We start from the raw sequence: 25,995 nt of genomic DNA on the forward strand, positions 1-25,995 counted from the left end.
GCTACCATTTAGTTAATAATAGCAGCACACAAAGAATGTGGACTTCTCTCTAAACATTCTTCCCAACTTACGCAGATCAGCATCCGGTCAAAAGGTCCTAAAGTTAATGACCTGCACGCACTGAGCTCACACGTTTCTTGAGAATGAGCCCCTCACCCCACAAACTGCTTAGATCCTGAGTGCAGACCAGAGGAGTAGGGCCAGAAACATTAATGGGATTTACACTAATGCAAATTAGTAAGATACAAATCTCAAGATTTGCATCATAATCCAAACTTTAAAATTTTTGCCAGTGGGGACATAAAAATCTCACCAGAACATGCAATCATTGAAGCAATCCAAATCCTAAGAACTCGTGCGATGATTTAGGAATTATCGCAATGATTCTGAAATAATTGTGACAATTTGCACAGCGGCGAGTTTGTGAACACAGGAGCAAATAATTTCACAATTTTTTTCATCCCCTCATTCAAAAAAGTGCATGAACACAGGGGCAAGGGTCACCATTTTGGTAGATTTTGGGCATGCGCAGTTCGGTCAACAAATTACTGCAAAACTATAAATTTTCGCGTGCATGAATTTTTCACAAAATTCATGAGGAGCAACAATTTGTGAAAGTAATACCCCTTTTAGAGTTTTCTCTGTCCAGGAGGACCTCTGGAAGACCTCTGGATATTAAGGACATGGCAGATGAAAATGTGCATTATTTTATACTAACTCAGCGGGGGTGACAAAGAAACCCGTTTAGAGTCCCCTGGTTGTCTAGTGTGAGGTCGGCACATGTTTCTATGGAAACCAGTGGGCGTTCTTTCTCCTCAAAAGAGGCAGCAGTTTCTTGTGCGCAACCATAATGCACACTCAGCCACAAACATCGAAGGTCACCGGAAGTGTGTGCCGTGTTCATGCCGGGATCGTTTAGAGCCCCCTCATCTAGCGTGAACTCAGTACATGTGGGATACTCATAACTTTTTCATAGTCAGCAATTTGCGAACGTTTTATGCTGCATTTTTGGTTTTACAGTATCTGGATCACTAAATTAGCAGGATATTTCTGTGTGTCTGAACGGGGCCAAAATCATCTTGGTATACAGATCATGACTGACATCCTGCTACTTTGTCCATGTGAATGACGCTATTGCATCATCTTAAAATGAGCCCTCCCGAGACAAAGTGCTGACTTCCAAAGATTCTGTGAACATGATCTGTTTGGTCTTATTTGCATTATTTGGGTGCATGGAGTTAATTCAACCACTACGAAAAAAAAAAATTGAAAGGGATATTAGGTTGATGAAACAGACTGCAGACTCCATATGACATTAAGAGCTGCAAGACTTATCTACTGTCACCAAGTTCTATTACTTGACAACATACAGATGGCACCACATAGTTGTTTGATGCCTTGAGTGGCATAGATTGTGTTATTGGCACAAAACCCAATTTGGGCAATCTCTGAGATAATTAGTGGTCTGAATACATAATGTGGCCTCCACTCAAGTTAGTACACAGCCACAGATAGATTCATGTCTCTATTCCTTTCTGCTTTAACTGGTGTCACATAGCTCATTTGTGGGGAGTGGGGTGGGGGGAGGGGGGGGGGGGGTAGCCAACTTCCATTCACTCTCTTGAGACCGAGAAGCTGCATCTAGAAAAACTGTACAGAACAGCCAGTAACAATCTACTGGAGTCGTGTAGGGTGTGAAATCGGACAGGTCTCAATTCACGAGCTTGCTCAATAATGCAAGAAGACACCTTAAAAGCCTGTCTGATGTCTGCTGGCTCTTGATGGTTCTTGACGCAATTTGTGGTAAGCACATAATTCTGACCTTTTATCATCTCTTGTTAAGATCATACTCCCCCGGAGCACTCACTCAAGCTTCCATTTCCACCAACTCCCATCACATCATCCCAACAGATCGTGGTCCGGGTGCAGAAGAATATTTCTATTTGTTTGATATTCAAACTGGCATGTTCAATTTACTGTACATGACACATTTACAAAACCAAAAACAATCCACTTACAGGCCAAAAAAATTATATTTGTGAAAAGCATTATTCTTCATTCCCTCTGTAATACCATTTTCATGACTGTGCTGCATCACGACAACGGTTATATCAGGGAGGTGGGAATGCTACCTCATGCCAAGGCCTGTAAAACCATGGCATTTTGCCAACTTCATTTTCAGGATGTCCCTGTGATAACTTCTATAGCCCCAACGTGACATAACACATGGTACCTTCCCCCCTAAAAAATTATGAAGCAGGTAATTAGACAGATGGGTAGGGTTTCATCTTTGAAAGATTGAAGAAGGTAGGCAGTCAGGCAATGGTACTGTCAATGGTTAGGAACAGAAATGTGTGACTTTCCCGTAACGGCATAGAGAATATCTTCCATTTTGCCCCCCCCCCCCCCACCCCCTCCACACACAGAGGCACTGACAGAGCCATAATCTCAGAGATGCCCCCCAAATGGTTCAATCACTACTCAGATCACTTCTGAAGAAACACCACAAAATGTCTGACATTTTGTCGGCTACTTTTCCGCCGCGCGTCTCAACCCGTGCAGGGAGCTGAATATTTCATGGGCTTACTGGGGGCTTCATATTGGAATGTCATCCATGAGTGAGCATAAATAGAGAGCTCATTTCTAAGGGTGTGAAGCAGCGGGGATCTGCTCATATTTTATCTCCCATTCTACTAAGTAACCCCCCCCCCCCCTTCAAGCAGGAGAGACCCCAATGCCCATTAAACTTTCTGCAGTGTGGGCGTGATGCTGATCTGATCACTGTCCAGCGCAAAGGTGAAGATGGCCATCTCCAACAAAGATGATCAAAGTTTGATAAGTGTGGCTGTTGTTTACCATCTTCATCTTAATCACAGCTAGCAAGGAGATGACACCAATGGTCATAAAGCTGCCCAATGAACCAGTGGATATAATCCATATCAAAACCGATAAAACAGTAACTGGCAGTATATTCAGGCAAAGCTCGGGGTCCATGTAAGACTAGAAGGTCATAACAACAAACATTTTCATCTTACCATGGAGATTTGGATGTAAAATATCTAATACTGTTGTTACTATACATAAATATGAAATGACTTTTACTGATTGTGTTTTCTTAATATCTTACTTTGGCACGAGCAACTGCTATGAATCAGCATGGTCATCAGGCATGTGATGTACTGTCCAGCAGCAGAAGGATGCTGATGGTCATTTTTTCCATAACCAAGCATAAATTGTTATTTACAGCCTGACTATTTACAGGTATATTGATATCAGGATACAAATGTCCCTTTATGTATGCTCACATGTAAAGCCATATAAAGTTTGGTGAAATTTTGTCTATCAATGTATAATTGTGATTTTTTTTTTTAAATCTCTACTTTCATGAGGTTACTTATGACGGGGAAGTTGTGGAGTTTTTCACAAGTAAGCAGCTTTTTAGAATTTTGTATTTCATCTGATAGCCAGGCAGTGGACTAAAGATATCTACCATGAGATAAACATATTCCAAATATGTTACAGTTTATGCTGCTAAAATTTTGAAATTTTAAGTTTTCAAATCCAGCTATCTTTTTTTCTATAATGTCCTGTCTTTCAGCAAGCTCTAAATCTTTTGCATGTCATACAAAAATATGTTTTTGCAAAAGTATGAACACCTTACATCGTTCCACCATTGCTACCAAACTAAAATCTTACATATACTGCAGTGTGTAGTATGCCGACATGTACTGTGTTTTTGGTCAGCCATGAACCAATCTAGCTACCATCACTAATAGTAAGCACCTTCTCTTCTCACTTCATATACAGTAAGCAAATTTCACATACAATGTACATAAAATATCATCAATGGTTTTAGTACCTGTGTGAACATGGCCAAAAAAAAACAAGCCAACCAGTCAGACATATCAGTTTCCTATGAAATCATCCTCTTCAGCCCTCCGAGGCCATTTACAATTACGCACAGGTGTGACTGACCAACTCCCCCGGGAGAACAAGCAGTCAAGCCATGGCATAGTGCCCTCAGCTGTAATATATCTTGTAACATATGGTGGCAGAGTGTGGGGGGGGGGGAGGGGTGCGTGCAGGAAAGGGAAGGGTAAACCAAGACTGGGGAAACTACAGTACCCTGGATGCATCCCTCTTTAGCCTGAACAGATACAAAGGAATACAAGAAAATGAGATGGAGGTGAAGTTAAAGGATGGGGGGGATGGAGGTGGAGTTAAAGGATGGCAGGGGGGGGGGGGATAGGATGACAGCGGTGGTTGATAGAAGAATGAGAGGATGACACGGAAGAGGATGAGAAAGAAGATGAAGATGGAAGATGGGAAGGGGAGATAGAGAGAGTAGATAGGGGACAGAATGAGGACAGGTGAGGAGTTGAGTGTGAGAAAAGGAAGAAGAGGAAGAAGAAATGTGAGATGGGGCTGAAAGATGGAGACCAGTCTGAGATCACTCATCTTCAGGCTGCCAGCCAAATGTGCCTGCACAAACCTTGGTACTAAAAATGCACACTGAAGCAGTATACATCCAACATGCAAAGATTAGAAATACAACAATCAGAAAATGAGAGTCATTACTCTTCCACACTTTTTATTAGTGGATGGCAAAATGTTTATGATAAAATCTGTGAACATACTACATGCAGGGGGTAAATTGCTATCAAACTTTAAAGGAGAAGTCCGGACGATTTTGAAAAAAATTAACCAAAATCTACATAAATAAAGGACCATAATGACTAAGTTTCATTGAAAAAGACCCTCCCAACTCGCCACAATCGATTTTTTAGCATCACTAATTTTGAATCGTAACCGTTCGATTTCTGTACGCCGGCGAGAAAGATCACGTGACAGCGTGACGTTTCATCCTCACATTGCTTTTTGCTTGGAGCGTCAGCTGGCTCGGGGGAGCCCTGCTTGAGCAACGGTGATACGGGCCAAGCAAGCGGTAGTAGCGTATACCGCTCAACAGTCTCTGACCACACAGCGGATGCACGCGGCATGATCTATTGCTTCATTAAAAAAATGCCGATGCGTCAAGTGTTAGGGTGTTGTCAATACTTCAACTTTACTAGTAAGTCTTCAAATTGAAGAAATATTTCGATTTTAAATTGATATCTATCCACGATACTACCTTTACATGATCCTGAATGCTACAACACGCAGCCCGATTACGCTGTGTGTATTGGGCTGCTGGTCGTAGTTACCGGCGCGGCGCGGCGGCGGTACCAAGCTGGCGCTGGCGTTTCTTCCTCGGTTCAAGTTACATGTATACTGTCGTATTTTATCACCGTCAGACACACTTTTCAACAGTCTCGGACAACAAAAGAGGCAATAATTCTGACATTGACAGACTGATTTCAGATTGTTCACACTCAGAAGTCGAAAAAACGATCGCGGATTGTGATAGCACTTGGCAGCAGCAGACGTAAATGTATGCCTGCACAGCCCGACAACAGCTAATGCATTGTAAGTGATGGGGTGGACACTAATAAGTACGGCAGTATTATAATACATACATATTTCAATTTAAACAAAAATGTTATAGCATTGCAACTATTTTACATTAATCTTTGAAGATTTTATATAGATATATAACGAAGATTATTTGAATAAAGGAATACAGCGTTTGGCAACAGCACTCCTAAATCGGTGTACGGTCTCCTGCAGTAGCGCCGACAAGGCACACCTATGCAGGCATGCAGATACCGCCCGCAGTCAGCAGTGCAATGGGAGATCGATGCGTAGCTGGGCTTCGCTCGCGGTGCTCTCAGCTGAGGAAACTGCGCCCGATACGTCACGCGCAATGCATCCTGGGACAGATAGTACGAAGGGCAGCTTGCGACGGATTCGAACATGAAGAATTACCTTATTTTTAAAAAAAATCATAGTAAATGTATCTGATGGTCTTTTCTCGTCGGGAAAAGGGTAATAGGCTCATGAAATATTGTTCTTTACACACGAAACGGCTGATAATCGTCCGGACTTCCCCTTTAATTCAAACATAGGAAATCAATAGACAGTTTAAACATAAATGTACATCAGTAAATGAACAAATTTAGGGGTATTCTTCGATTCATGGCATTTCCAAGTGACAGGGAAAACCTACTGCAGTCCAAGACTTCATGTTCTTTACACCATGATGTCAAACCAAAAAGATACTACACTGTAAGTATCAAAAGAGTATTTTTGACACAACACACTGTCATTTACATTGTATACATGTAGGAGGCCCTTGGGACCTGAAACATAATTCACAATCCTCTGCAGATAACTTGTGCCACAGCCTAGCACATTACATTTTAGTAATGACACCAAAGTGGGGCAAGGCACTGCATTTATAGCAGTGCATTCAATCACTGCAACTGACTGTGTATGCTTAACATTGCACATCACTACATTTCACACCCTGACTGCTTTGAAAGTTGCCCTCTGAAATGGGAAAAATTTGTCCTTTCTACTGTACATGCTGTTGACTTTAAATACAATGTACATTGTGTGAACACTGTACATGTATCCCTGAATGATCAGAATTACTTATGCTCGATACAGCTTGAACCACCATTCCTCAGATTGAGTACATGTTCCACTATGACAAAAATAGAGTACAGCTCGTATAAACCCATACGAAATGATTTGTGCTAACACGTATGTCTGTGGGTGTGGGTATGTGTATGTGTGTGTGTGTGTGTGTGTGTGTGTGTGAGGGAGTGTGGAGCAAGAGAGCTTATAACACTGGTGATGTGCTTCTACCAGGGATTTAACATCTTCCCAAGATAACTCCTCTCCGAGTACATTATAACATCAGCCTTGGAGTCCTCAGTCAATATGCACTCTAATGTTGGGTAACATGTGTACTTGAATAATTTTGGGTCCAAATATCCCTCTGGTACTGCCTGTTTTCTGAGATTTTCTTGTTATCAAATGCAAAATGAATGAATCCATGAATAGGAATAGACATCTTATGAGTATAAATCCACTTACCATACTTTGAAACCAAACCCAAGTTTATCAGGTTTACTGGCATATTTATACGATCAATACTATCATCATTGCTACCATCATCAGTGGTAGTCATTGGGTGACTTCAAGTTCGGTGCTAGTGCTAGTGCTAGTGCTAGCCCCCGAATAACAGCGTTAAATCGAGCTCCAACACCGACGGTCAGATTAACGAGGCGATACCGATCAAAATTATCAATCACCAGCACTAGTGTTGGAATCACAGCACCACGAGCTCCGCGGGAATTGCGCGACGAAAAAGTGATTACAGTCAAATATTAAAAGATGTAGCCAAAATTGCTTAGTTTTAGAGACATAGTGAGGAAGACAGATTAAAATGCCACAAATTTCAATTCAATCAATTCAATTCAATTCAATTCAATCATAGTTTATTTCCAATCAACAAAAATCAAAACATAGTACAAAGTATACATGTCATGAAATAATATTGTTCAAACATTTTCAATTTTCAAACAATGTCATCCACTCCCCAAAATACAACTATCTTAATTTTGCTCCCAGGCTCAGATTTATAAAGCCATGTCGAGAGTGTTCGCGTACATTACGTGGGCGACCACTGCATTAGCATAGACTTTGCACGTAAAACGTGCATCTATTATGGACGTGAATATGAGTCTCGCACGGCAACGCTAACACCAGCACCGAACTTGAAATGACGAAAATGTTAATCCCTAGGGGCTAGTGTTAGTCAATGGCAAAAAGGCACATAAATCGCTAACACAATCGGCGGAGCTCGGTTCAGCAGACGACATTCAACACCGAGCACAGCACCAACTACCGGAAATACTTCATAATTTTGAGGTCAACTCCCAACACCAACGTGATTTCAAGTACGGTGCTGAGATAGCACTAGCACTAGCACCGAACTTGAAATCACCCAGTGTGGTAGTGATATGGCCATGGGTGTACAGTATGGGCAAAGATTCATCATCATCATTATCATCATCATCATCATCATCATCATCATCATCATCTCTTCAACACAATAACATGTATTCGTACATTTGACTACTGTATAAGAAATATTATGAACAACAACCTCCTCAAAACAGCTCATAAACTTCACTGGGAAACTTTATAGTATTTTACAATTTGATTAAAATTCATTCATTTTTGGCAATGAAATGCCTGCAGAGTAGCTGTAAGTACATGCATACTTTACCTGTTTCTAACCTATAATGCTGAGGCATTGGTTTTTGTTAACCTGTTGAGGACAAGTTGATTTTGCTATAGTATAACACACGTTATCCAAAGGACCCCTGCCAGTGTAAACTCAAGACTTGTCTTAAACAGGTCAAACTTTTTTTCTCTAGGTCAAGCATACCCTCTACTGGTGACTGGGAAGCTGTTCAGTTGTCATACACTGAAGATAATCTTCATGTTTTCCTCGACTTCCTTTAAAACATGACACAGAAAATTAGTCAAAACCTAACTTCCAAAACTCAACTTCTATATTCAGTACATGTTGAAGCACCACCAGCATTACCACACAATTATTTGGATGTAAATGCATCTTACACTTTAGTGTGAAATATTACAACTTTATTTTATTGCACTAATAACATTAATATCAAAACTAGCCTTTATCTACAGTGCTATAAAAATATATATGCATTTTTTTTTCCTGATCATGATTCATTCTTCATTACAACTGACAATAGACAAATTGCCCTGTCTGGCAATCAGGAGGTTGTTGGTTCAAGTACATGTACAATCCAAGTATGTATGCCCATGATTTTTATCATGGCTACTGCCAAAACACACCTCAGGTACATGTAATTTGTCAATCAGTTGCAATGAAAAACAATTTGATGCGAGAATTATTAATTTGAATGAATTACTCTTATTTTATTTTGTGGCTGGTTCTTCAACCAAGAAAAAAAGATACAGATTAGGGGGATTAGACAAACAGAAAGCATGTCTTTGTGTGTAAAACTGACTAGTAAGGATTGTAGAAAGCATCTCAGAAAATGTTCCAAATGATTTTTTTTTTTTTTTGGGGGGGGGGGGGGCATTGACTTTGACAAGGAAACAATATAAAGAGGACTAATCATGCAATGACTTTTAAAAAGTATGAGAGATATATATAACTGTTACTGAGGTCAGCAGTCATTAAACAAGACTAGCTTGGAATTCTTCCCTCATACTGGACAGTCTGTTTACTAAGACGTTGTAGCATGACAGAATGCACTTACACAGATAACTGATTTCATGAAAAAGAAACACATATTCACACCTTCAAAAGAACATCAATACAGTCATCCTTGGACTATGAGAGAATCTTGGCTTACTTTGATATACTTCTTGTTCACCTTTATGCGCATGCACCTGACTTCACTGATGTGATGGTTGAACAAATGTACCATATCCGAGCATATTAGCTATGCTACCAAATATATGACAGACATTGTCCGTCTTCATCAACATCTATTTTTGTCATCTTCTTCTTCTGCAGTTTAAAATGTTGCTCCCCATGCTATTAAACAGTAGACCTGATATATATGCAACTCTTGTACACTTTCTAATTTCTTTCCTCCCCAACTTTGTCCCTCCATTTTTTTTTCCTCTCTCTCTCACACTTTCTTTTTCTTTTCCTCCTCAGTGCAATCTCACAACATCCGTAATATTCCTCCAACACTCCATTCCCCAGTTTTTACACAAGATGCTAAATGTCAAAAAAGCAGGATGGTAATATCTCCGCACACGTAATGAGCTCTGTCAGCGAGTTTCCCCCCTGCATCACATTGCTAATCAAACAAGGCGGAGTGATTCAGAACGCCCTCACATCGCTGCCATAATATTTCTACTCTCATTATGACGTCTGGTTATGACGAGATGTTGGCCCAGTCCCTTCGTGTGTAGGTCCGTACGTACAGTCATATTGAGTCACGACAAGCAGAACAAGTATTTACTTGATGCCTAAATAGATACAAGCCTTAAATTCATAAAAGGGCAGCCATGGTTTAGACATTCCCAAATTATTCCAAGTGGAACCAACCATCTGAAATCTGCAGTAATGAGATCTCGTGCATGAATATTCGCCGTTCTCAAAATGGAAAAACTTCTCCGCACATGAGGGGACAACTGGATTCCATAAAGCAGAATGCAATAATTCACCACGACATTTCTCTTGAAATCCTAGTGTCAATACAGCTGGTATCAATATAATACAGGGAGAAAGTTAAGAAGGCTCAATGAAAATGCTATTGCTCCTGTAGAATCACTTTACCCTGTGCTTAGCTACTTGGAATATGATTAGGGGGAGTAAAGGGGTTACACATTTGCATTCATTGGATGGCCATACAATATTGTCCTCTGAGCACTCTGGTGATACAAAAGGCGTAAAATGTAGCATCAGTGTCACATCAGTCCATGACACCGTTCTGAATGCATTATTATAGCACTTTAAACTGTAAACTGTTCCTTTCTATTCATACTCACAAAAATCACATTTAAATCAACTCCCAAAATATCAAATAACCTCTCTATTCCCCACCCCATCCCACCCAACCCCAATACAAGAAAAACCAGGAAAGAAAACACAAACAACAAGAGATAAGTCGGGACCATTTCCGGAATATTGACAACTCGACCTTGCGGATCACAGGGCATGGCAGTTAGGTTCTCCTTGATCCGTAAAGCATGTATCTTTGCCATTATTTCATGAACCTGTCAGGGTCTCCATTACAATGCATCACAAACAATGGTTCTTTCCATGCGTCTAGGCTGTCAATGACTTGGATTCACCATTAACATGTCCACTGTAACACTTGACTTGATCCCTGTAATATACAGTAGTCTTCAAATTTATATTAATATGACCCATCCATGGCCTTCCCTTCCTCCCTTCCTCACCCCCCCCCCCCAAGAAAAAAGGAAAAACTGATAATTCATTCAGATCCATATAAAAGAGGTGGCTGATATATTTAGCTTGCTTTTCAATCAATTATTTCAAAACTTGTCAACCCTTCGTCCCATCTTTTTTCTCTTTTTTTTTTTTAATTGCACAGCTGCTGGGAGGCCACAAGCTCCTTCAGGACTAGCCTTTGTCAGAGGCCTTCTCTGTTGTATTGATTGCAAGAGGGTCATTACATGAGATTAGTTAAAGGGGAATCATACCCAAATATGCGGATTGAGCGAATGCAGCAATATTAGTACAACAAATAAGTGAAAAGCCTAATAAGACAATTCAATCAAAAGTTAAAAGGACAATTCAATCAAAAGTTATGATTTTTTTTTTAAGTTTCATTGCTGTCATGGCTGGATGTGAAGAGTAATAACCTCCAGTGACATCACAAACTTTTGTAGTCTTTTCATCCAGGGTGTCAGGTGGAAAGGTGGAATCATGTAAGTCAAGTCAAGTAAGTCATTTGGGTCTTACTCCCCTTTGAGCTGACAGCAAGAGCCAAAATCCAGCGAGAGGGCCTTTGGAGATTCAGCTTAACTTCTTAACTAACATCTTTGATTTACCAAATTTTGCTTCTAGCCTTTGGCAGCTGAAATCACGACCAATATAAAGCACAGCGTCACCCAAGGAAGCTCATGCACACACATTTTGCACCGACAACCAATCGAGCAAAATCCTTGGTTGCATTGTCAAACTGAATTGATCAGTATGAGTGGTGCTTGGGTTCTAGGTTTGTTTGTTTTTTTCTAGTCATGACTAATAATCCCAAAGGCAGATCTTGAAAGGGATGTCTGAAAAGCCCTGCTAATCTGGCCACAGTCTACAATAGAACAGAGGCTTAAACATTGTATCATATCTAGTGTAACAAGATTGAATCATGTTTGTTTCTTGTTGTTTGTTTGGTTTTCAATGTTCACACTGAATTGTAATTTTACATCTGTGATAGATGCATTTGGACACACTGCAAACTCTTGAGTAGAGTCCTGAATTTATGTATCTGTGCCATTTAAAAGGAATGACATACGCATGGAGCACTATACATTATTACCAGATAAATGACCAAAGCAATTTCATGGTGTATAACGCTGTTAGTAAAGCATGAAGTCGCTGCAATGTGACAACTATTTGCACATGTAGTATTTCAACTAACCAAGCAGTTGACCATGGCCGCAAAGTGCTACCATTTCTTAAAAAGTTATCAAATCTAAATATCTCACACAAGTAGATAATGTTTAAAAGAAAATAAACAACAAATAAACAAACAAAACTTGACACACACACACACACAAAAAGAAAATGGCCAGGATCAATTGCATACCTTGGTTGGGCAAAAGACTTGTACAGTGATTGCAGCAGGTTTGCTGGAAAAACTTGACTGATATGTGCAGCAGTCACGGTGCTGGCAAATCAAATCCAGTCACAGTACTTAATGTGCCCTCTATACAAATCCTGACTACTGTCAAGCCATAAACATTTGCAGCATAAGACTTTTACAAATTGCAGAAGATGGCCATTTTCACAGCAAGAAAGTTTCAAGAAGTGTTACTTGGCTCCTCGCATAATTAGAGAAAGTTTCATTTACAAAAAAATTTCTAGTTTTAAGGTACATCACAATTTTACAATACTCTAAACTTCTTACACCATATCTAACGTACAGTATAATGAATTCATCTCAGATTTCACCTTTCAATCTTTCACTGTCACAGGTAAAAATAACAATAATTATAACAATAATAATAATAATAAGTATAACTAGAAATGCCGCTATGGTGACTGGTATGCCTCAGCAATAATGCATGATTCTCCCAATAGATGTATAGTACAATGTCTTCACAATGTGTGATGGCAGTTTCACATCACTGGCAAAATACTGAAATGACAGGTTTGTCAGAAATGTCTTGAATGTTCACTTTCCTTGAACTAGGTTTGCTATAATTATCTAAGAGTGCAGGTACATGTACAGATGTATTTGGGGAATTGACGATTTTTACTTGACTTTTGACCGACCCTTTTATAAGTTTATCATGCATTGAGTAATTTTCAAGGTATGAAGAAAAAGTGTAATTACAGTATGGAATATATATATATATATATATATATATATATATATATATATATATTTTTTTTTTTTTTTTTTGCATTTTAGCCTGGCCTTTGACCCTTAACCTTTGACCTTATGGCAGGAAATTTCCCAGAGAATCTCCATCAGGTAATACATGTATATATTAAGTTTTACAAATAATCCTGCAAGCATTGCATTTATTAGTATATGAGGGAAATAGTGAAATTTTGAGGAGTTGACCTCGACCTTGGACCCCTGACTATTGACCCATGGCCCCTAAATTCCCTAGATAATCCCTGCCAGTCAGTACATGCGTATGTACCAAGTTCCATGAAGATACATTCCACCATTTGTGAGAAAAGTGAAATTGTAACATTTTCACCTGACCTTTGACCTTCGACCTAATGATGTGAAACTCTCTCTGGAGAATCTTTATGCAGTAGTACATGTCTACACTAAGTTCCAAGAAAATACCTTTGGGCATTGCATAGATATGGGGGAAACAGCAACATTTTTAGCATTTGACCTTGACCTTTTGACCTTTGACCTCTCACCAATTTCACTAAAAAAACTACTCAACTAATTGCCCCATCATACGTCATCCTTGGACCAAGTTTGGTGAAAGTTGCTTCATCCGGTTTTGAGTTATCACGTAAACAGATAAATTTTAGGATTTGACCTTGATCTTTGACCTTTGACCTCTGTCCGATATCACTCAAAAACTATTGAACTAATTGTCCCATCATACATCATTCTCGGACAAAGTTTGGTGAAATTTTCTTAATCCAGTCTTGAGTTATCGCGTAAACGGATACAATTTCATTATTTGACCTTGACCTTTGACCTTTGGCTTTTAGCTGATCTCACCCAAAATCTAATCAAGTAATTTCCCCATCATACTTTATACTTGGACCAAGTTTGGTAAAATTCCAGTCAATATTACTCAAGTAATCGCGTAAACGAATGCGGACGGACAGACAACCCGAAAACATAATGCCTCCGGCACCATCGTGGCGGAGGCATGATAATGATAACAACAACAAAATATAATAATAATAATAATAATAATAATAATGATAATAATGATAATAATAATAATAATAATAATGATAATAATAATATTGATGTAACAATTTCAATCAAGTCTGTATTGTTTTATACTAAACTTGTGCACAATGTCATCCTCTTCGATACTAATCATGTTGAGGGAAGAATTCCACATGAAACGCATGTGGTATGACACGTATGACCATTCAACCTTCCCAAGAGAGCGGCCCTTTAATCTGCACTGTATATAAGGATCTATTGGCCTTAAAATAAATGATGCACTGACCTCTGTCAATGCCTTCTATTCATGCAGGTGTCTAATAACATGATGCTTGCACTTGTGAGTCTGTGTGTATTAAGCCTTGGCTGCCAGTTTTGTTTCTTACTCTGCTAACATCAACTATTCAATACCCAAGCTATCAAGTTGATGGCTGCCTACACCCACTTGCTCGTTGATATCAGCACTTACAAAAAGTATCAAATTGAGAATGTTCCTTGTTGACAACCACTGTACCCCAGAAATACATAAAATATGCAGGAGTCCACATATTTATGGCAGGCGATAGTCTCTATACCATAGTTTCTCATCAAGACTGATGCATTCATTGATGAGGACAGGGCATCCACAGGAAGAGCAGAGGCTTGGGGGTCAGTCATCTCTCCATCTGTGCACTCACCCCCCCCCCCCTTCCCCCTCCCCTGACCTCCCCCTTCCCCTCCCCTTCCCCTCCCCATCCCCCCCCCCCCCCCCCTTTCATAATTCTTAGATCTACATTGTATTAATGAGTACATTGTGCATGTTACAGCTTGTTTGCAGTCTGGCATAGGGCCTACTACAATGCAACGACCATCTCATGTTGCTAATATACTCTATAATTGCAACAGGAGAAGGATCTAAGATTTCTATCACTATAACTGCCCTCATCTTCTACATTATTGTACACTGATTCGGCACAGTACAGGTATACTATATAGTGTTTAAATTTTATAATACAATGTACATTTGCAGGTAGGCCTACAAACGCTTCTCACACTCACAATGCAATTTCATTACCTGCCATTTATATGCACATGCAAATCATTAGCCTACATTTCGCAGTGAACCTCGTATCAATCAATTACCCTAGAACCGTGGGAAACTCATCTGCATGCATGGATATTTGAATTTCATGATAAGTATGCAGGCAAAGTCAATGGGCAGTTGAACATTTTGGAAGGTATAACTTTGTGTGGTACTTTGACCTGGGTATTAGAATGGTCAATTACCTGGCGGTTCACTGTGTCCACTCATATGATTAAATGAGATTCAATCTCTATTAAAGCATTCAGGAATATTCCACACTTTGCTGGGCCCAACGCTCTTCAAATGGAGATATTCACAATATACATTTTTATTTCTTTTTATAAGGTAATATCATCAGAAATTTTGCACATTTTGATACCCTCGTAATGTAAGAGTGGAAATTTTCGCAATGTTGAAATTTTCATGCATTTCGCAAAACTAGAAACCAACGCGAAAATAGAAGCACATATTTTTATATATATTTTTGCATGCCATATATTCCAGTAGTTGATGTCTTGATTCCGTGAACTTACAAACATGTGAAACTCTCCTTACCAGGCCCAGCACGAAAAGTTAGTTGCATGAAAATATTCACTTTTACAGTCAGGTTCATTTATTTCATTGAATATATATGAGCAGCAAGACACTAATTTGATCACAAAATAGCCACACATAAGATGCCATAAACAGCTGATTTACAATTCACACATTCCCAAGCACATTGGTAAGAGTTGCAATACAAAGTTATGTTAAATGCTGGGGTAAAAGTTTCAAAACTCTGTTGGATTGTCATTTCATGGGAAAACACTAAAGGACCGTTAAACACTTCAATTTTCTTGAAAATATCATCAAACTATGACTCCTGCTCGTCTGTCCATTCCTTTGTCTCTGCAAATAAAGGTCACTCAGTATCTCTTGTTCCTCATATTTTTTCTCTCTCTACTAATGGGTCATGCGTAGATATAAGAAATATCAACTGCAACTGCAAACATTTTGCTATTCAAGCAAAAAAAGAGCACACAAATTTATATTTTGTATTTTCTGATCATATATATTACTATAAATACTACAACTATTTCTACTACTTCTTCTACTATGACTATTATCATTTAATATCATTTGTTATATTGCAGGTGTTGATGTTATCTTAAGCATCATAATCATCATTACAGTGTTACAATGTTTAATTCCATGGGTGTATGCAAGGGGGGGGGGGGGGGGGTCGGGAGGGTCGTACGACCTCCCCAAATTTTCGAAAGGTCCAATTTTTGTAACAGACATTTTTGTTTTTCGAGGGCTTTTTACCCGATATACAACAGGGGAAAAAAGTGACCAGGTGGTGTTCCAGCAAATTGTCGAAAACCTCGTAAATTTCTTAACTTAGTTTTAATCTGCCATACCCTATTTCTTAGGCTTACGCCGCACTGCCATGTTTATTGATTTTCCTGTCTCCCATCAGCAACTCATCGAACTGGTTGCCTAGACTACACACTTACAGCCGGCCTTATTACTCGCGCCTTATCCTATGACAACCGCGGCCGTTTGAATTATGGCCTAACCTATATTGTCCTGTAAGGAGGAATTTTATAATTCATACTCATGTTTTCAACTCCTGTCCTTTTGGATTGAGATTGAAATGCATAATTATTCTACTTTCTTACTACATTCGGAGGCAAAGTTAGGCAGGATTGACTAGCTCTGGAAGTATTGTAAACTCTGGAATACTTGTATTAAATGGTCTGCAAAACTTTTTACTTTGTACTCTAGGATTTAATAGGAAGGTGTAACTAGTCAGCAACTTTTTTTAAATGCAGTTTTCAACTTAGCAATTCACGAACTTGTAAGTAACCAACTCAGGTTTTATCACCAGTTTTAACATAAATGGTTTTTTTTTAAGTATGCCAAAAAAGTCACTTTGTATGCACCAAATGGCCCCATTTTAAGATATAAAATTCAAAAACTCCCCACCTTGGGAGGGGGGACACCCCCTCCCACACCCTCCCCCCGCTCAGTCGCTCCGCTCCCTCGCAAAGGTAAAGGTCCAAAAATTGTGATTACGACCCCTCCCCAAAAAAAAATAAAATAAAAAATCCTGGATACACCCCTGAATTCCTAATGATTATCAATTGATTCCAAAAGCTGTTCAGGAGGAAAAGATTAATGATTTGATTACAAACTTGGCTCAAACAGGATTCACATGCTCCAAACAAACCTACCATATATGTTTTAGGAAATGTATTCTCTCGCAGAACCAAAAACCCCAGGACTTTAGGGTTAACATGTCTTTGTTCTGATGACAAGAGGGAAAGTGAAATATGCAAGCTTTATCCGTAAGTTAGACTCTATACACTACATTTTGCATCTGGATGTGTTCCTCTTGAATTGAATAAGAGTGTGTGTGTGTGTTTGTGTCCATGCATGCATGTGTGTATGTGATTGTCTAGATTTTATTCTGGCCAATTTGTAAACTTCTGTATCATGCGCATTGTCTAAAACTGTTGAAGGTAAATTCAAGCTACACAAAGCCCTGTACAGAGGGATTCCAACCTCCACTCCCCCCCCCCCCCCCCCCCCCCCAAAAAAAAAGGAGAGAGATATCATTTTTGAAAAAAAAAATACATCTGAACAGCTCATATAGAGAATACTATCAGTCTTAAAAATCACTCCTTTATATGAAGTGACTGAATTGAAATTGAAAACAACCAACATATGGAGTTGTGATGACATTGTCATACAAGTTGTATGAGGTACACACTGTAATGCAGAATGCACATATTAGAATGCAGAAGATGTCAATTTCACCTAGGACTGGTGGGTAATTTACACAGAGTAAAAATCCTGAATACTCCAGCAAAATATCTCCCATTCAACCATGCACAGGCAGGGGATGTGCCCTTGCTGCTTATTGCTTTGGATGACAAATTACCCATAATGCACTGGTGAGCCTGGTATTCTCCCCACAAACCTTGAACCCCTCCCTCCCCCCCCCCCCTCCCTTGCAAAAAGAGGAGGCTTACCTGACCTTGGGCATGGCCACAAAAAATGGGGGTAAAGGTAGAAGAAAAGACGGCAGTGAGGAATGGCCGGGCGATAGAGAGGGAGCTTGTTATTATGTCTGGGGGCTACGTTCCACTACAGCCGAGCATCCCGCCACGTTGGGCGACAATTGAGTTTGAGGTGAATGAAGGGTGATGGTGAGCTCTCTCACAGGAGGAGGAGGAGGAGGGATGGGGGATGGAGAATGGGGGGGGGGGGGATGGGGATGGAGCTGCGAATGTTCAGCCTGCGGGGAGATACAGACACAGTCTACCCAGTACACCTTCAACTGAGATAATAAATTCTGCTGGACTCGAGAGGAACGCGAACATGTACGTATCTGCCCTCGTGCACTTGGCAGAGTCTGGAAAAGAGAAAAATGTCATGGTTATCTCCTTTGGTTTGATGCCGGTCTAATTAATTTGATTTGTCTGCTGGTGGCATAAAGGCAATATTACACTATAATTCAATTCTCTTGCACCTCTAAACACGGCAGAGCATTCTAAGTCAGCCACTATACTCTCTGTGAAATGAAGAACCTTCCACCTCCATATACACATGTACCATGTACTATTCTACACAATGTAGGCTACAATCACAATCATACTTCTTGAAGTAAATTGTATGTGACCACTTGTGGACGGGAGGCGACCGACCTGCAAGTTTTTTTCAGCATGTTATTTGCATGAATATCTACATTCTCGTAACTCATGATGGAATGATAATGATGCAGGCATAAATATCAGCAATTTATCTAAGCTCTCAATTTTTCCTATGCATTTGTTTGAATACAGTGACTCTGTGCAGTAATCAATGAATGCTCAGCATCTTTTCATTGCATGATCACATGAACGCACATCAAATTTCACAGTACAGTCTGTGCCCACAGAGTGCTTTACACCTGTAACGTGATATTTGTTAATTCTCTACAAGTTCCAGGATGAGATTTGTACAGTCTGCCTATAATGCACGTTGCACCAGTTGCTCACATATGCTACAAAATTGTTAGGGGAAATTAACTGTTATTGCATAACTCTTTGTGTGTGCCACATTCACACGCCCACCTCAGTCAACGGCTTGCTAACTTCACATTTTGCTCAAACGCACAACCATGCACAAACAGATCGATAAATCGCAATATGCCACAGTACATTGAAAGTGTCATGCACGATTCCATTCCTCACGCATATTTCAATCATGGCAAGGCTTGCAATTTTCTCTGCAACTTTTCTACACTGCATTTATAGTATCTAAAACACTTCTATAAAGAGTTACAATGTACATGGTTTGGAAAAACAGAATGTTTTCCAAAAGCACTCAAGCATTACCAGTCGCAGAATAGTGTGGCACACAAAGAATTAATTGAACCATAGATCCCCTCATATTGCGGTGTATTGAACACATTTTAGTTTTCATGTGTGCCCTTACTGACTACCAATTTATATACACTGTAGTATTGTGCCCAAAATCTGATTGGTCAATTGCCTTGACACAATCAATGTATGTTTCATAGATTTGAGAAGTCAAGGGACAATATAAAAGAAAAAAAAAAAACCTGACTGCTGAGCCAATAAATGCATGTGATGCTGGCAAAATATCACATGTTCAACTTTTATCAAGTTTCATTGCGTTGAGAATGGAAAGCTTAATATTGTGACTACGATTGGGGCAAAATTTCCCTATAGTGGGCCTACGTATTACTACACTTATCTTGTATATATGTCAATCTGCCCATAGCATATCACTGTACATAGAAAAGGCCTCTACAAAACTAGAATTTTTTACTGCAATCACAAAGGTAGATATTATGTACTGTTACATTTTCTGAAACTATGTTCATCCATTCATAATGATCTATCAAATACAGTGTGATCCTCACACATCAACACAGTACCTATGAGGTGAACATTCTACGTGTCTGCCTCGTAGCTTTTAAGTCTGTTCCGAACATCAAATACAGTCACAAAAACAGCCGATATATTTCTCTGTGAAGGCGACATAGAAATGCACAAGATGGAGACATTCTTCTACGGCAACCTACCAATCTACCATGTGAATACCACATAAACATGTGATGCATCTAAAGCGGTGATAATGATTATTCATGATAGGACTGCCAAACATCCACCCGGCAATGAGGGCCTGCCATTGCTAGCCATTGATGCATAATGATGTGCGCTTCGTCTTGCATACATTATGTCAATCTTCTCACTGAGAATGAGATCAAGTTCCGAGGATGCTTCTTGCGTAATAGTATTTATGCAATTTACAGAAATATTTCTTGTTTGCCATAAGCAATGCAAAGTATACAGACCACATCAAAATGGTAAGTCTTGCTCTACATGTGTTTTATTTTTTATCTTTTTAAATTCATATCATCTAATAATCATAAATTTGTGAGTAACTCATCTCAGGGTTTACTTATTGATATTTTGATGCATTCCAATTTGATAGACCAAGTTGATTTTATACTACAATCCAAAACTACACTTACAGAAAAAAAAAAAAAAACTCTTTATTGGCTCGGACACCACAATACTCAAATCATCATGTTTGTTATTTAAAACAGCAGAAGAAAGTTGCATGACGATTTTACAAGAATTCTTGAAATACATCTTCAAAGAAACTATAGCACTAATTATATCAAACAATGCCTATATTTGTGATTGTTTTTGTTTTTGCTTTTCAAGTCACACAGAAAAAAAAAATGCTTGAAAAATCTCTAAACCTAGTCCTTTATACAGAGGTCAAATTCTGGCTATCGCCAAGTAATGAAGCCACGCACAACTTGACCAGTAGGCAAAGGAAAGCAATGTAATTATGTATTGATTTCTCAAGAAAGATAAATCAAATAAATTTACCTCTACTGCCCAGGGAAACACAACCTTGCAAGGACTTGCGATATCTGCAAAGAAATGGAGAAATTACAAAAGAGAGGGAGAGAAATAGATTAGATCATCAAATAGAATTTACATCCATGGCGGGGAAAACTACCCCTGCCTGGTGTAAAAGAGAACAACTTCCAAGTAGGAGTTCTTACCATAAAGTTGAATATCACAGACAATAACATGCTTGCCAATTCACTCGTTCAGTGTGGAATAAACTGCATGGAATTATATGTACTGAATATCTGCAAGGGATCCCAGAATTTGATGAGGTTTTCTATCCAATACCTTTGCAAGATAGTGCTCGTACGGAAGAAAATCTTTGGGTCAATTTTATTGGGCTCTAGAAAATTGCCCTCTTTGCAGAATCTACAGCAGTGTCTGAAGCACTACACGGAGACCATGATTTGTGCCTCGTGCTGGATAAGCAGCATTAAGTATCATCACTATCATCACCAATTTTCATCATTCTTTGAAAAGAAAACATTATCTTCACCCACATGATACTATTGCAAGTTCAATTTTGTTCATCGAAAATCACTTCACATTTCTGACAGCAACTGTACATCCATGTAGCTGAAATATCACAAAACCATATTTCAATTCCATATCTGAATTAAATAGAACATGACACAATATTTAAAATATAGAGAATAATTAGTTCATATCAAGAATCTGTGAGATATGATAAATTTTCTCTTCTTGCCTCCTGATCTCTTTCTCCCTATCTTTCTCTATCCATCTATCTAATTCTATGTCTCTCTTTCTATCCTTCTGTCTCCATCTTAGTTTGTTTCCATTACATTTGCAGTAGAGCATCATGAGCGTGGGTAGATTTGGGAGAGCCTAACACGGGACTAAAGAAGGGGAATATGTACATCATGTGTATGTACCTTCACATTGCAGAGACTGTTTGCTCAGCAATGTGCTCAGTGGTCTCTGTTGACATCCTCCTACATTAAGTCTCTTCTCTCAGCTGTGAGGAATATACAATTTCCTGGCCAGGGGTTCTTTCTACACCATGACATCGATCTCATCTCTTTTCTACTTTGATGTCAAACCTCCGCTCACTCCAACACAATACCCCACCCCCCCACCCCCCCCCCCCCCCCCCAGCACATACTTAACACTTTGATACTAGAGGGTTCGGAAACCGCTCATAAAATGTTACTCTACTAAGTACTTTAATGCAGGCTGTAACTTCACACACATGGATTCATTTGTGACATGCATACATACATGTACAAGGTTGTACATGTATGTACCTTGGCTGATGACTCCAAGAGCAGGTCATGCATAACCATATTGTATAATTTGTAGTCAATGTAGTCAATGAATGCAGGTCTATGGGGACAGTGCACATTAATTCTAAGAGCAATGCACACTTTCTCCTATGTGGGCAATGGTTGGGAGATCCATTCTTAGCCTGTGATGCAATTATCCTACTTTTGTGACCACATTCCCATTTTGAAATGTACTCATTTTAACGTACACCCCTAGATAAGGAAAAGGGGGGGGGGGGTGAAATAGCAGCTCTTCATTAGCCCTGCCAATACCATCAGCGACCTGTTCATGATACATAGAGTATACAGCACAGTGAGATGGCAGTCCTAAAGGAGTTAAACCATACAAATGGCAACCTGCCTGCATGCATAAACTGCAAATGGCAATTTGAAATGGCCATCGTGTAATGGGTGGATTAACAGAACACATGTGTAAAGACGAGGGATTGGACCGGATTAGCGTGTATACACTGGTCCCTTGGATGTTTAAATCACTTAAAAACTCCAGCAATATGACCTCCACAGTATGGTAGAGCATGTATGCTTAATGCTTCCTTTGACCTTCTGGGGCCAATTTCATACAGACATTTACAAATTATTGTAGGGTACGATAATAAGTAATCAAGGCATTTACTTTAATGCTAACAATTGATTGGTTGCTTCCTAGCTGTTGCCATGGCAACTGGAGTTACTGCAGCTTCTAATGTCTGTAGACCTCTCTGAAACAGGGCCAAAATGATTTATGACAAGAGAAGTCAAGCAATTTCAAATTCATGACAGCATACATCATTATTATTCACAAGAGAAAAAAAAAATTGATGACATCCAACAGTGAATACCAAATTTATTTATCAAGAAATACCAAATTTATTTATCAAGAAATACCAAATACACATGTAAAGGTACATAGTATCAGTCACAGAATGGCATTACATGTACATTGTAGCAAGACGAACAACTGTAAAAATAATATCAGCAGCAGCTGTCCATATACACTGTATGACAAACATTGTGCATGTAACTTCATATTACTTCTTTCTAAAATACATATTTTACTATAAACATGATATACACTTACCCGATGGACTGATTTCAAGTGAATAATGCAGAAAAAGCAAATCCTCTCCACAAAACAAACTTCAGGAGTGCTATGCAGTAGTACGATATTAACTCTGCGGTATTTTTCCAGATACATGTGAATAGTAAAGTCACTTATAGGGAAACTGAATGAATCAGCTACACAGCTCTAAAATGTGCACATCCTTAGAAAATTAAAAATCATCAGTCCTAAAATCTTGGAAATACTGTATGCAATTGGAAGTCACAGCACAGATACTCTGCAAACAATGAACAATTCTACATACTTGTGCCAAAATCTTTCATAAGACTGTAATGAAAAAATACAGAATCTTGTTTTATGAATACCCATTATGTGTATTAAAGCACACGATGGAACATGCACCCACTATCTCAGTTTCTGGCAGGATCACACACACACACACACACACACACACACACACACACACACACACACACACACATCTATAGACACACTCATTTTTATACAATGATGCAATACACTGAGCACAACTGTATTTATCAAAAATATTTAAAATTATACTGGTGTCCAAGCATTGTATCTGAAACCAAATTTGATCAGAAACAAACTGCTACTGGTTGCAACATTTATATCAATCAATGGCAAACTGCAATCAGAAAGATGTAAACATTTACCAGTTTCTTAGTGATACAGACGTGTTATGTGCATCAATTACTTTTCAGAAAAAAGAATGTGATGCATTGTGTGTGTGTGCAGGTATGTTTGTTTTCTCACTCTACACATCATAGACTAATGTTCTCTCATAGGTTTTGTTTTGATTTGTAAGAAAAGTCCTTGTGTTTGCTGAAACAAAATTACAAAATTACAAAATAAAAAGCATGAATTGAAAGGCAATGATTATTTACACTTGATCCAAACTTCACCAAATGTCACAAAACTGAAATTGCCATGATTCATACAATTTGTGCATTTGCAAAATTGGACACATTTGTACGGTCTTCACCAAATATTAGCATATAAAAGGGATGTCATGTGTACTCGCTCTACATTTTCTTAGAGACATCTTCTGGTTATTTCATTACAGTCAATGAAAAATAAAGAATCATTTTGAATGAAACCATTGCATAGTTATAAATATTAAAGGACAAGTCCACCTTCATATACATAAGGATTGTGAGAACGCAGCAATATTCTTAGAACACAGACCTTCTGAAAGAGAGAAGTCAAGTGTTCTTTTGTTATGCGAGAAAAATGGAAATACGGTGAATTTTCTTTATTCTTTCTTTATATCGTTGTACTCATGTGACATCACAAGCTATAGTAGTCTTCTCATCCAGCCTTGAGTGAGCAGAAACTTCAAAAATTCATATCTTTAGAACGGATTGTCCGATTTTCCTCACTCTCTCAATGATGTGTTCTACTAATATTGCTGCATTCACTCAACCCACATGTCTATGAAGGTGAACTTGTCCTTTAAGCTTTGAAGTTGATAACTTGCATCTACAATAACCCAAATAAACAGTCAGTTTGCTTAAGAATACATATTCCTTACTACATGCCCAATTTTAATGGAAGGAAAAAATGCTCATATCAACTGAAGCTATTAATTTAGAAAAATTATTACCTTTTCATCATAAAACTGGCTCTTCTGTATTTCACTGAAAATCTTAATAGGGAGAGATGGGTATGGTACAATTCAAATCTGCCCAAAATCACAAAGAAAACAGAAATTTTAATCTTTTTCCAGTGCATTGCCAATTTGAAAATCAATACCAATTACGAGGATATTGAAAATTCTGCAACTGTAACAATTACATTGTATATGTGAACAAAGAAGGGCTAAAATGAAAGATAATGTTTCATTTAATGATATGTAACACTATCAACAAAAACTAAATAGACAAAGATAGAAAAATACATCACCAATGCACAGAAATTTGGCTTTCCGGTACTCGTTGGGAAAAATTGGAAACTTGAATTTCAGTGTTAACAGCTACTCATTTGTTTGCCAAGAATGCACTTGTGCTTTGAATAAACGGTACAGCGACTGCAATTAATTATGCACATTGACAGCTGAAGGGCATTTATAGTGTCATGGACATCAATGTGTTCGTAACTCACATACACTGTACTGTACCAGGCGTTATCATGCAAGTCTTCAAACACATTTCCACTACATTCAGCCAGTGCAAAGGAAGACCAGACCCTTCTATAGGAATGTACATTACTTAACAATTTTCATTATTTCATGGCATACAAAGACATCAAATTCCTCTATCTAGATTTCATATCTTTTCCCTTTAATTCAGAAAGCTCTGTGTTATGTATATTATTAGACAATGACACATCGGACAAAAACTCAGCACAGACCATGTGTTTGCCCACTATGGGGAGGGGGGAGGGAATAGCATGTAACAAAAAAGTTAACCCTCTGAATGTCCGTATACCACCAAACTTGATGGCTGTAGGCCACAATCAACCCAGTAATATCGCCATGATCTATAGCATTCCTTGCCTGGCCTTCCCCATTCCTTTGTACCTTGTACACACAAAGGGCCCCTAAATTGAATTTTCTAGAATTTTTCATGCGGACAAATTGGATTTTTCAGTCTCAGATAATGAACAGTCCTTTATG

General features: G+C 38.8%; 1 protein-coding gene across 1 annotated transcript in view; it reads right to left on the minus strand.

Annotated features, from left to right (window-relative positions):
• The window catches only part of LOC139744898 (uncharacterized), an 80,450-nt gene that overhangs the window by 33,433 nt on the left and 21,022 nt on the right, over positions 1 to 25,995 (minus strand). The window contains exon 2 of the mRNA XM_071655311.1: positions 20,994 to 21,037. The gene's annotated coding sequence lies outside the window, so the exon portion shown is untranslated. The remainder of the gene's footprint in view (positions 1 to 20,993; positions 21,038 to 25,995) is intronic.

Source organism: Diadema antillarum, unplaced genomic scaffold, assembly GCF_040938485.1.
Source record: "Diadema antillarum isolate AM-2024a unplaced genomic scaffold, OU_Dant_1.0 seq00001217_RagTag, whole genome shotgun sequence".
Taxonomy (NCBI): Eukaryota; Metazoa; Echinodermata; class Echinoidea; order Diadematoida; family Diadematidae; genus Diadema; species Diadema antillarum.